The sequence below is a fragment of the Ambystoma mexicanum genome, chromosome 3p, assembly GCF_040938575.1.
Source record: "Ambystoma mexicanum isolate Mex_15411 chromosome 3p, UKY_AmexF1_1, whole genome shotgun sequence".
NCBI lineage: Eukaryota > Metazoa > Chordata > Amphibia > Caudata > Ambystomatidae > Ambystoma > Ambystoma mexicanum.
The window spans coordinates 1,177,447,462-1,177,460,809 of record NC_090925.1 but is presented as its reverse complement, the minus strand read 5'-3'; positions in this window follow the sequence as shown (position 1 = coordinate 1,177,460,809).

Genomic DNA, 13,348 nt, shown 5'->3' with positions numbered 1-13,348 from the left:
CGGCAAGCATCTGGTGGTCTCGGTATGGGGTGTTGCAATGTGGTCCTACCCATTTATAAGAAGGCTCTTCGGAAGGGAACAGGAATTGGGGCCTCCTCAACTGCCACCCTCTGGGATAGTACTGGCTCTTGATTCCACCAGGGTAAGCCTACCATCACAGGCTGGGAGGGGTTCCTATCCCCTTGTGACAAGGTCAGATTACTGACACAATGTCCACACTAATAGTAATCACAGATAAAAAACGAATTTCAAACTTGATTGGAGAGTGTCATTGTCATACCAATTACATATACTCAATAACATGACAACAAAAGCTCAATACAATCAGTGCCATATTTACAACTATTACTCAACTCTTGTTCTAGCTAGTTTGGCTCGTGTATAATATGTAAGTGTGCTCTTTGTAATTCCCGATGTCCATAAGACTATCTCTTCTATTCAATATCAAAACAATCTCCACTTCACAAGAATTAGGGTCAGCTTATGATTTGCCAAAGTACAATTCAATACCAGAGGTTGTCTATTTCGATGCCTCTATGATTTCAATGACCAGTCAAGGTGTTCTGCCAGCATATGTGACCTTATTTTGCTGTACAATGGACACTGAAACAGAACATACATCAATGTCCCAGGTACAAACCTGCACCAACACAGTATATTTCATCCTCTCTTTCAGTCAACAACTGTTCTCAGCAGTTGCGCCTGCCTAGTTCAAAAGTGCAGGAAGTTCTAGTGCTCTCTGTGCATCTAAGCTTCTTCCGGTATCTTTCATTTTGATGTGTATATGATACTCTAATTAGATGATATATGACGGGAGATTCTTTAATTACCTAGCCACACTATTCCTGGAGGTACTCTTAAAGATGTGTGTTTTCCTTAAATTCGATTGGTTCCAAAAAGTATGGCAGTATCTATCCCATGATATTGTCTGTAGGACTGGCTCAAGACCTTTCCTAGTGGAATTTCTTTGTTCTTACGTGATGTTTGCAAATGTTAAGCCTGTAATACTAAAAGTCAACGGTCTATAGACTTTGACTACCAAATGTGATGCAAATAGGAGTCTTGTCAAAAGGCTCCCACCATGCAGACCAAAATCTGTCTTCAATTTCCTCTACTGCTTTGAAAACTAAACTATGGACATTTCAGATTGACTTGCACAAGTCACTCCAGTAATTTGAAGCCATCATGTTTAACATTTTGCAGTCAAATTAATGCATATATATATATATATATATATATATATATATATATATATATATATATATATATATATATATATATATATATATATATATATATATATATATATATATATATATATATATATATATATATATTTTAACATATACTCGGATTTTAACGGGAGGACATGCCTTGTAGAAATTCTACGGGCCTCATTACAAGGAAGGCGGTAAGGGTTAACGGTCACCGGTAATGGTACCAGTGACCGTTAACCCTTACCGCCTTACTACGAGGTCCCTTTGCGGGTAGGTACTTTAACGCCTGCTGTTTAGCAGGCGTTAAAAACCAACCCGCAAAAGGACCAGGGTGCTAATTACGGTACCGCAATTCCAAAAATGGGAATGGGGAAGGGCAATGGGGGAAGGGGGAATTACCGCCCCGCCAACCTTGGAATATTGGTAATTTACCGACATGGAACAAGGTGCTATTAGCGCCTTGGTCCACCGCCTACCGTGTAATGAGGCCCCAAGATACAAATCAATAGTGAAAGATGGCCTTTGGACCCCAAAGGATAGACTGATGTTCTCCAAATCCCAATCCTGGCACTGGCCAAATAAACAGATATTACAAACATATTAATGTTAAGGTGGGTGTTGTGAAACATGAAATGAGCACCAAGGCCAGTCTGCATTGTGTTCTTAGAAATGTAGCCGTTCAACCCTTTTATTACAGATATATGTGTCAAATAGAAAGATCTGTGGTCATTCCTATGTTCGCAAAATTCACTTTAAAGTTATGGAAAGCAGGGCACTGTCATCTGTTCCATTTGCATCTCTCCCTTGGAAGAATACAATAAGAGTCTACCAAGCTGTCTATCTTGGAATGATAACCTTCTTGCATAAAACAATGTATGTGTTTATTCTAGGTTTGTATAATGCGCTTTGCTCGGTAAGACAACTGCAGTTATACTGAACATATTTACCGGATGTTATCTTTACAAATGAGCATTGTAAAATATTAAAAAGAGACATTTTGCAATGTTAGTACAATTAAATAATATCCCTTTTTACTTTTTGGTTTTAATAGCTGCTCTTGCAAAAGAAAACATAGTCCCCTCTCCTCGAGAACACGATCAGCAAGCGATACAATGAGTACAGCTAGTGTGAGAATATTCAATGAAAGGTTTTATCAGTCGCCTGACGATATTATGGATACATTTCATCAAGGATATCTCTGGAAAAATCGACATTGGCAGTAATACCTGAACAATTAGCAGCCTTTAAAAGAATAGGGATGGAGCATGCCTTCTAGACAGCCATTGGCTAGAAACACACGAAGCAAATACAATTGGAGGACTTTGTTTTGCTGGCATATACCACTTGCCACCAATCTAAGACGTGGCAACCACTTGTTCATCATAGGACACAGGTACACATTGGGACCTCAAACAGATAAAGACTTTTTCATGTTTTTATTTTTTTTATTTTCCTTATGCTCTAGTTACTTGGACCCATTTTGTATCTCTTTTTCTCATACTTTAATTATAGAGGTCAGGCACATACATACTCTACTTTTGGATCCCCTAATCTAAGATGATGGTGGTATCATCCTATCAACATGGGTGCCGTGTTCTAGTGTAAGGTATTCGACCATCTGCACGGTGGGTGTGCGTTCACCTGGGCTTTTTTGAAATTTGAAATGAAATTTAATGAGTGTAGCTCAAACTCCAGAAAATGTGTGGGGCTAATACGCACACATTTTCCTATGCTCACCGCATGACATACACATAGACTCGTGTTCTCTGTTTGGACGCAGCCTAAAGGCGCTGTCCCCCCTGTCATATTTATTTGGGATATGATAGCCAGGATTACACCATGTCATCTCAGATGGGAGACGGTCAAAACCTCTCCTTGGCCAGCCTAATTAACTAACAAATGTGCCATGGATTCAACCTGTCCTTTTGTTTAGCTCCATTGCTGGTGACAGCTTTGCATACTAAACAGAGTTTAATTCAAACAGACCCACATGGGGGCTGGCTGCAGAGGTTAACAAAGGAGACAGGAAACCCCAGCAACCTTTGATATGAACCGTGCAAAAATAAAGCCAGCTCTTGCCCTTATCAATGGACAGTGAAATGTCATGTCTGGGACTGCATGTAGTACAGTAGCCATCCCTGCAGGGAGACCGCATTCAGAAAGTACTAGTATGTGGATTGATGGCACCAGAAAGTCTGGTCCCGTCGCAGTTGCAAGGGAGACTTGCCGCTTTAATCAAGAACCACAGAGAGCTCCATTGACCAGAGAGACTCTTTGCTCCACAACAGACAGAAAGAAGGATGGGACTTAGAATTACATGTTTTTATCCATTTATCTTTTGCAAAGTACTCTGGGTATGACCTCATGCATACAGGAGATTGTTGATATAGAACCAGGATTGGATCATTAAGGTAGGCTTAGCCTACACCAATCAATGTGGCCCATATGGCTTTAAAAGAGGGATGAGCCCCTCTTTTGTGCAGATCATCTGAAGACTTTGCAAGGAGTAACAAGAAGAGCTCAGCATTGGACCCTGGCTGAAGTTATACTCCGCCGTACATTTTCCACCAGTGAAGGAAGGCTAGGACATCCAAGAGGAAAACAAAATCCCTCCCTTAAACATCTCTCAGGGAACAAGGGAGATACTGAATCCAGAGGACCCTGCAAGCAGCTCCAGCACCAGTACTCATGCAGCACACAGTGTGTCCTGGTCAACTCTGCAGCAAGCTTCCTAGGTGGGAAGTGCCAGAGAGTTTCTGTACCAAACCAAGGACAAGGTAGCTACCTGCAACACTGTCCTCCATTTTGGGACCGTCCATCTTAAAGGATGACATGAGTCCATTGAAGAAGCTAGGAGGAGTGCATAGACAAGCATCTACCGACGTCTGTCGCAAAGGACATTTTCAAGCCAGTGGTACACCTCGAGCTGCAACCGACTGCACCACTGACTGGTATTATGCCATGCGAGATGCCTCGAACAGTGCTTCAGAACCGCCAACCAGCACTGAGACAACAATTCCTGACCCTGAGCCGCCGTGTAGGCCAGTCTGCAGCCGTCCGTCCAGCCTCGCTTGCTGAACTGCCTGCCACCTGATACCCACTGCTGTCTCACAGTCTTGAATTCTGTTGCAGAAGCTGCAAAAAACCATGAAACCGACTCTACCCTGTGGAGCACAAGAGCATCTACAGCACATGGTACATTGTGGTTCTGTCCCCCTGCCCTTCGCTGAAGGCCCCTGGTGACCTTTTACGACCCATTGTCTACCATGTGGAGCACCAAGAGCATCTACAGCACATGGTACATTGTGGTTCTGTCCCCTTGGCCCTTCGCCGAAAGCACCTAGTGAAATTTTACGGGCCATTGCCCCCCCTATGTTGAAATCAAGTATCCTTGAACTATTGCGATTAATTACTATACTGACTACCCTCCTGTCAGTATCCAGAGTGCATCCCCTTTTCTTCTTTGAAACTGTCTGTCCTCTGCATTGCTTTACTGAGTGGATTGTATTTTGTAGTGTGCTAGAACTGTCTTTTGTGAGAATAATAAAGTAGATATTTGTACACTACCTTGACTGGACAGTCCCTTTTTTCATTGTGTAATAGTTGTATGTTCGCTGTGTTGCAACTAACCAACGATCCACGACCTCCCAGAGATAAGCCTGCCATTCCGTCCATGTTACCAAAATTGGAGCAGGAGGTTTAAAATGTGCTTGTGTTTCCAATCTGCTCGGATCCCTTCTGGTGTACTAGAGGTATAGGGCTGATTGATGGTTTAGAAACCGAATTTATCGCTGGACCACTAGTGCCCCGGAAGTTGATTCGTCACATTGGTGGCAGGCAGTCGAATCCATAAAAGTACTGTTGCAGGCAATGTTTAAACACTGCTAGGTATTGTTAAATAATCATGAATCTTGCTGGTGATATCCATATTATCAAATCGACCCGCAGTGGCATTACGATTTTCATCTACATTGAGCTGACATTGCTGTGGAGGGTGCCAGCAGCTGCTGCTTGAATCCTGTCCCCGGGGGGCCCTTCCTGGAGAGTTATTGTGGCTTTCAGATTCCCCACCAGAGGACCCTGGGAGCGGCCATGGAGCACCTCCAGATGACACGCTCTAACTGCCACCTGAACGCCAGGCTTGGCAGGCCTGCAGGGGGAGGGATGTTGCCGGCTCGGACACACACGCTGTTCGCATGCTCCCTCCAGTAGCGGCACCTGGACCGCCCAGTGGCCGGGCCTCATCTACCACTGCTGCACCATCTGGGATGCCGCCCTACTGCCCAATCCTCACTGAAGACCATACAGCGACCATTTTGCTGAGGGCAGCGGGCACTCCCCCCAATTGGCTACATTGCGGAGCGGCCAGGGCTCCAACCCCGATACCGCCCACCGGCGCATAAGGTAGGACCCTCTGCGGCCGCGCTTGAATTGTTGCTGCCCCAGGGGTGGGCAGACCTTGGGAGCACTACCATACACGGTGGGCGGCCGAAAAAGAACGGGGAAGACACTTGTCCTCCCAGCAACTGTTTCCTGTGGGGAAGATCTTATTTCTGCTGCATATCAATACTAGCTGGCTATGCTGTGCGGCTGCCCTGCACCAATCTCCCTGCATGAACATCAGTTCCCCCACTTGAAGCAGGCTCCCCATGTGGCACATGCCACTGCCATGCCCATGAGAGTGCGAATCTGAGCCTCCAGCTCTGCAGATCAAACACAATCTCTCAGTTCATGCCAGTGATCCCCGGAGTGGGGAGCAGCTAACACGCATCTCTGCCAATACCTGTAGGCACCATGCCTACCAATAACTGCACGCTAGACCTTTGTCTCCCGCAAGCACTCCTCCTTATGGATGGACACCAAGATTGACATCTGTCTGCGTCAAACAGGGACCCCAACCTCTCAATCACAAGCAATTCTATTTCAAAAAAGGTAGCAGGCGCTCCTCTCCAGAAAGAACATGGCGAGCAATTCTAGACTGACATAGCAGGCCGGTCCTGGATGAGTGACCTGAAGTGTCTCTAGGATCTGCTTACCAAGTCAACGTTGGAGGCCACAACCCTCTCTGGGGACAACACACAATCTACCTAACAGCGACAAACACCCTGTTGGCCCCGCTACAGCTGCCTGCCCCGGGGGTGGAGGTGCTGGAACCTCTTGCCCTGTCTCAAACTAACTCATCAGGCCGTATCCTATAAACTTTAACCAAACCGGTGCTACCGAAGGCCTACTATCTGAACCCACGGTCGGTGGGTGTTCATATGGACAGCATGCCCAGGGGGGCCCACAAAAAACAGAGCACAATCAATATGTTCGCGAAGACTGCATAGAAACCAGCGGAACCACAACTAGAACAGGGGGGAGCCATGTCGCGCCCCGACAACCAGGACACATCAAAAATGTTTGAATACATGCGAGAGGGGTTCACCACCCTCCATTCTAAACTAGATGACATGAGCAGGACTATCTGTTCAATTAAGGCCCATGTAGAAAATACGGACGGCAGGGTGACGAAGGTGGAAAACAGAGTGAGCACTGTGACATTGGCTCCCTCTGGGCTGAAGTGACCACTCTATCTAAACTAGTCCAAGTGGTCAGCAGGAAAAATGAAGATCTTGAATCACACTCTAGACGCAATAATATCCATATCATCGGCATACCGGAGGACAACATTAAAGGCACCATGGAGGACTACATAGAGCAAACCTTGTTATCCCTTCTGGACTCTCCAAAACTGTCTCCACAATTCGCCATTGAGAGGGCCCACCGAGCCTTAATAGCCAAAACTAAACCAGGAGCCCCTCCCAGCCCGGTTATAGCGAGGGTGCCGAATTACCACGACAGAGACGCCCTACTACGTGCCACAAGGATCAAGGGCAAACTTCACCTGGGATCTTCCAGAATCCATCTCTACCTGGATTTCTCCACCGCCATCCAACAGGAACGTAAAACCTTTCTGGCTGTGAAGAAGAGGCTGCAGGACTTGGGAGTGAAGTACTCCATGTTGTACCCTGCAAAGCTTAGGATCGAGCATGCAAACTGGGTTTTCTTCTTTACTATTCCTGAAGAAGCAACCAAATTCATAGAGAAACACTTCCCTGGATGACCTGCCCCTTGTGGATGCCTACAGTGACAGTGACACCCCCACCTACATCCTCTGGGTCACCTACTTTTCACTGTGCGCCGGGCCCTGGGTTGCTCCTTGCTATACCCCCCCATCAGGGGCTTCCATGTTGTTACGGTCAATCCTGGGGACGGCCACTCAACTCCCCGGTTTGCTATCTGACCTCCCCCGTGGGCCAAAACTCAAAATGACTTAGGATCTCATCCTGGTTGGGGTAGACCCAATGTCCCATGACCAGGCCCCCATTCTTCGAAATATTTGCCAGAAACGTAAGACTTGTTCTGCGATCCTATGCCACAATGACCTAGTTATCATCCCAGCACAAGTGTGCTATTTTTAGATTGGCGCTAAGGTTTCCAGGTGCAGTTGCCAATGTTTGTGTGTTGGTTTAGTACTGGGTTGGGGTTCATCCTTCCGATTGGGGGAGGGATGTGGGTGGAGTAGGGTGGGATGGGGTTTCGTTAAGAAAAATGCTTGGCAAGCAGCGGGGAACTAAAGTCTGCACGTTGCACTTACTGAGTCCACAGAGTTTATTGTCACATGCGCATGGCCTGGGCTTGGGTGGGGGCTACTATGGGCCCAGACCATCTTCTACTGGTAAAATACAACTGGAAGAATGACGGCTGATATTGTGACTTGCATGAGATGGAACATAAGGGGGCTGTGGAATTATGTCAAAATGTGGAAACTGCAGCTTTACGCTGAAAGATACCAAGCTAACGTGTTTTTCCTAGATGCACAGCCTTGCTCCCACATGTGAGAAATATCTAAGTCCTGGGGCTCTCAACGGTACTACAGTGTTTACTCCTCTCAGAACCACGGGATTATGATCATCATTCACAAAAGTCTCCAATTTAAACAGCAGACAGTCCATATTGACCACATGGGGAGATATGTTTTGTTGTTTGGCACCTTGCAGGCAAAGAAGTTGTATTGTTAAATGTGTATGGACCGAATGTGGACGATCCTGATTCCTGCGAACACCTATGCACACTCCTATCCAGATTCCCACTTGTCCTGATACTCTGGTGGGGGGGTTGGTGGCTTAACACTATTCTTGATATCCAATATGATAGATCTGGTACTAGGCCTCGCAAACTCTCCAAGGTGACTAAGACTATATTAGACATACAAGCCCACCTCGAGTTGGCCGACTCATGGCGAACACTCCACCACAACACTTGCACATTCTCCTTTTACTCATCAGTACATGACTCCCATTCCCGCATTGATAAGTGGCTCATCACAGACACTCTGTTAGCAAACATCACTCATGTCTCCATCCTCGGTAGGACGTTCTCTGACCACTCACCAGTAACTATATACCTCCGATTGTCTGCAGACGCCCCCACGACCCGGACTTGGAGAGTCAAACCACACTCACTACTGGACACAGCATTTGAAACTGAATTAGGCACTGATATCGACGATTTCCGACGATTTCTTTACTTTGAACACCGGCTCTGTTTCATCCCAGGCCACCTTTTGGGAGGCATTCAAAGCGTGCATAAGGGGAATGGCAATCTCCAAAGAAGCAGGGGTGCTCCGAACTATTAGGCGTGACATAGCCAAGAGCGAAGACAAAATTGACGCCCTGGAGACACAATACGATGTTATGCACTCACCTGATATGCTGGCTGACATAATTAGGGACCTTGATACGTTCCGCGCACACGCTGAGCGCGAATGTAAATTCCTTGACAAACCACAGGCAGCGCGCAGATACAGTGAGGGTGAGCACCCTGGGCAAGCCCTTGCCAGATTAGTCTTTCTTGAAAGGGGTTTGTCGCATTTCCCGGCAATAGAAAAGGCAGATGTCACCCAGCCCTGTTCTCGCAGGAGGTCAATGACGAATTCTGCTCCTTCTATGAGAAACTGCACGCCATTGCCGACACAGCGACTGAGGGCGGAATCGACACATTTTTGGACGGCCTTCCTCTCTCGATCCTTTACGTGGAAACCAGGGAGGCCCTCGATACCCTGATCACTGATGAAGAACTGTCCAATGGCTTTGACTCGCTATCTGCATGGAAGGTGCCGGGATCTGATGGATTCCTGATCGAATTCTATAAAAACAACAAATCACGCCTCGTCCCCCCCTTACTTGCCCTCTGGAATGAAGCATGACTCACAGGAATCCTACCACCCTCCCTCTGTGAAGCAATAACAGTGTTGCCTAAACCAGGTAAACCCACTTCACAATGTGGCTCTTATCACCCCCTCTCGCTCATCAACTGTAATGTTAAGATATATTCCAAGGTTCTGGCTCTCAGATTGGCCCCATATATGCACTACATCATACATCCGGACCAATCGGGGTTCATCCCAGGCCGCTCCACTTCCCATAACTTACGCTGACTATTCAACGCATTAACCCGCATTGACCTCGGTGCCCTGGCCGTTGCAGCAACCCTAGATATGCAAAAAGCATTTGACTCTGGATCCTGGAGGTTCCTATGGCAGTTGCTCGAAAAATGTAATTTTGGTCCCCAATTCATAACCTGGGTAAAGCTATTATACGCCTCTCCAGTTGCTAGTGTCTGCACTAACAACTTATGTTCAGCGCAATTTCAGATAGAGAGAGGCACGAGACAAGGGTGCCCCTTCTCGCCCTTGATATTCGCTCTAGTCATGGAGCCGCTGGCCGACAATGTACGGCAATGGCATTCTCATCGAGGACTGCGTCTTTCTGGTTCCCCCAAGATAATCTCGTTATATGCAGATGACGCCTTCCTGTTCATCAGACAACCCGAAACAAACCTTCCTCAAATATTAGAAGATGTTAATCGCTTCAGCGAATTATCGGGACTCTGAGTGAACTGCACTAAGTCGCCTCTCTTCCCATTGACGGAGGCCACCACGCCCCCCTCCACCTGCAGGGGTTTGTCTGGGCCCAGTCCGAGTTCACGTACATGGGGGTGGTGATTACACGAGACCCAGTTTCTCTCTACGATAACAACTATGGCATTTATTTGGTTAAACTGGCTCAGAAGTTTGCGGGGTGGGCAAATCTCCCGATAACACTAGTGGGTAGGATTGCCGTTCTCAAGATGGTGATAATGCCTCAGCTACTCTACAGGTTTTTAAATGTCCCGATCTGGACTGGCCAAATCTTCTTTGCAATGCTCGCCCACACCACTAACTGTTTCCTTTGGCACTCGGGCGTGGTTCGCCTGAAGCTTGCGACTCTGGCGACCCCGGTGGGTAGGGGGTGGTCTCGGAGCTCCCTACTTCAAGGGGTATTGGATAGCCGCCCATGCTCACTATGCATCATTTTGGTTTATCCCCACAGACGCGACTTTGCATGTTAAACTAGAACGCCTAGTTACAAACTAATGTGATATACGCTCCCTGGTGTTTCCCAAATGCACGATTCGATTTGAACCCTCGGACCCCGTGGGTGCTACGGTCCAGGCCCTGGCCAGAATATGGAAACACATGAATAACATGCATCCATTTCACAGAGATTTTCCCCTCTGGAATTTCTTCCCCAACTCCCCCTGAGTGGACTCCAGAACTGTGGACCACTGGGTAGAGATTGGTTACTTAACAGTCCGTGATGTATTCACACAAAGGGCCTTCACAGAATGGGGTGAACTCCCTAGACAACTACGAGGTAGACCCACTTGTTGGCTGCAGTACACCGGCTTGTGCCAGGCGTTGAAGGCCAAGCTCCCTGACTTCCCTGTCACTCCACAAAATGATCCAATCCTTTCAGAAATTGTCTCTAGACTATATACTATATTCCAAACCCAGGTATCCCCCCCCATTCACGAAACTCAGGGAGACCTGGGCTAAGGACCTAGAGGTCGAGTTGACTGATCAGCGTTGGGATTACATGTGTGCCCGTTCGCAGACAATCTCATTCAATTCCCGTTTCAAACTAATCCAATGTAAGCTATTGCATAGATTCCATTACACGCCGACTAGGCTACATCGCATGTCATGAGAGCACCCACACACTTGTCCCTGGTGCAATGCTGCTAACGCCGACTACATACATATGATATGGAGATGTCCCCAAATTACCCAGTTCTGGTCTACGGTGTGCACATCCCTATCGGACATGTTAGAATGCACCATTTCCCCATCCCCGCTAACCTGCTTTTTCTACGAATTGCCTGCATTAAACCGTGACTACAAGAAGTTGGAGAGCCTGGGCTCCTCCTGGCAACCCAATGTATTCTTCTGGTATGGCTTCGACCCAGACCCCCTACACATGAACAGTGGCTCCATGCCCTTACGTGGGCTTCGGACACTGAGGAGTGCTGGATACTGGAACAACCGAACAGATCCAGACCGAGAGACATTTGGGGACCCTTTTTTCGACAATATGTCTCCTCGTCAGCTGACGGGTCTTGGGAAGAGGCTGATGAACCGCAATCTCCCCTCCCCACGATGGGCCGATTGTAGTGCACGTGGAATGTATGGTTAAACAGATGCTCGCTTCACGTATATGTTCCAATGTCACATTGACTCTCTGGTCGATATATATGATGCCGTACTCGTAATGCGAATGGTCTCAGTGGTTTGAACTGTTAAGATCGTTCACTGATGTGATTCCAAGGTAACTGTTAAATAAAGGTTTTTAAAAAAAATCATGAATCTTGACATAGAGACTGTGAAAGGCATGACCAAGGATGTCCTGTGCATCCTATGTCAATAGAGGGGACTTCCCCACAGCACTAAGATTAATAAACCTGAGTTGCTAAACAGCCTCTAAGCTTGGATAGAAGCGAGGGAGGTTGAGGAGAAGACCCCAGAGGATGGATTAGACCCCGTGTACCCGAATGAAGAAGACCTTCCGGGAGGGGTAGTGGAAGATGACAAGGAAGACAGCATGAGCAATGTTTCTCACCAACCGTCACACCGGGGGGCCAAGCATGGTTTCTCAACCCTCTAGAGGTCAGGGGTTAGTGTGGAATCCCACAGTGGCCCAGTGATTGTCCTGGCTGTTAACAATGTAGTATCTAGAGGAGGTGGATGAGGTACTGTGGGGTGCAGCCCTGATGAGTCACTTACCGTCACCATGGACTGATGCAATTATTCAGTTAACTCTTTACTTTACTTTAATTACAAAAGCATGTTGGTGTTGTCTGATCTCAGATGTTTGACAATGGGCTACTCAATTAACCTTTCTGCCATGTAGTGTGGATTAGAGCCCTCCAGGCATTTATGTGCTATTGTTAACAGTCAGACGTGTATTCATGCATCCATGGTGAGCAAATGTAAGCCCTTCTGTGCTTCTGAGAAATGTTTGTATTTTTTCAGCCCTACTATAACTCTAATAGCACTGTTTTGTATGACCTGGAGTCTTGCGGTTTCACCTTTGTTGACTCCTGTCAGATGTCTGCTATACTAATCTGTCTTGGATCCCATGATGGTTCTAGCGACTGTCTCACAGCTCTTTTCAGAAAGACATGGACGGATGTGGGATAGTAGTCTGATATAATAAGTAGATGTTGCCACAAGGCTGTCTATTTGTGCTTTGATTTTCAGGTTTTGGTCTAAGAATACTACAAGGGTATTGATCTTCTGTTTTGTAGCAATTTTTCACTCTGCTATTTGAAACTCAAGGTATTCACCCCACAATTCTGATATTCTAGGGCTAGTCCCAAAGATTATGAGTTCAGTTTTCTAGTTGTTTAGCGCAAGCCCACTTTCCCTCATCCAATGCTGAATGAGATGGTATGTCTTGTTAATAGCAAGCATATCATCCCTATAGATCCCAGTTAGAGGGATAATACACTGCGTATTGTCTGCATAGTTGGAGAAACATATGTCCTTGCTTTCTAATATTTAGAACAAAGGTGCAGTAAAAATGGTGTGCACGTGGTGACAAGCATGCTCCCTGAGACACACCATAGGGCAGTGAGGGTGCGGTAGCTTCTGCGAGGCCGCTACAGACCCTTACAGACCTATTCTCCAGAAAGGAGCGTACCCAGGCTACAGCATCCTTACTGAAATTCACCACATCCTCTAGGCTCTGTAACAATAGTCGGTGTTC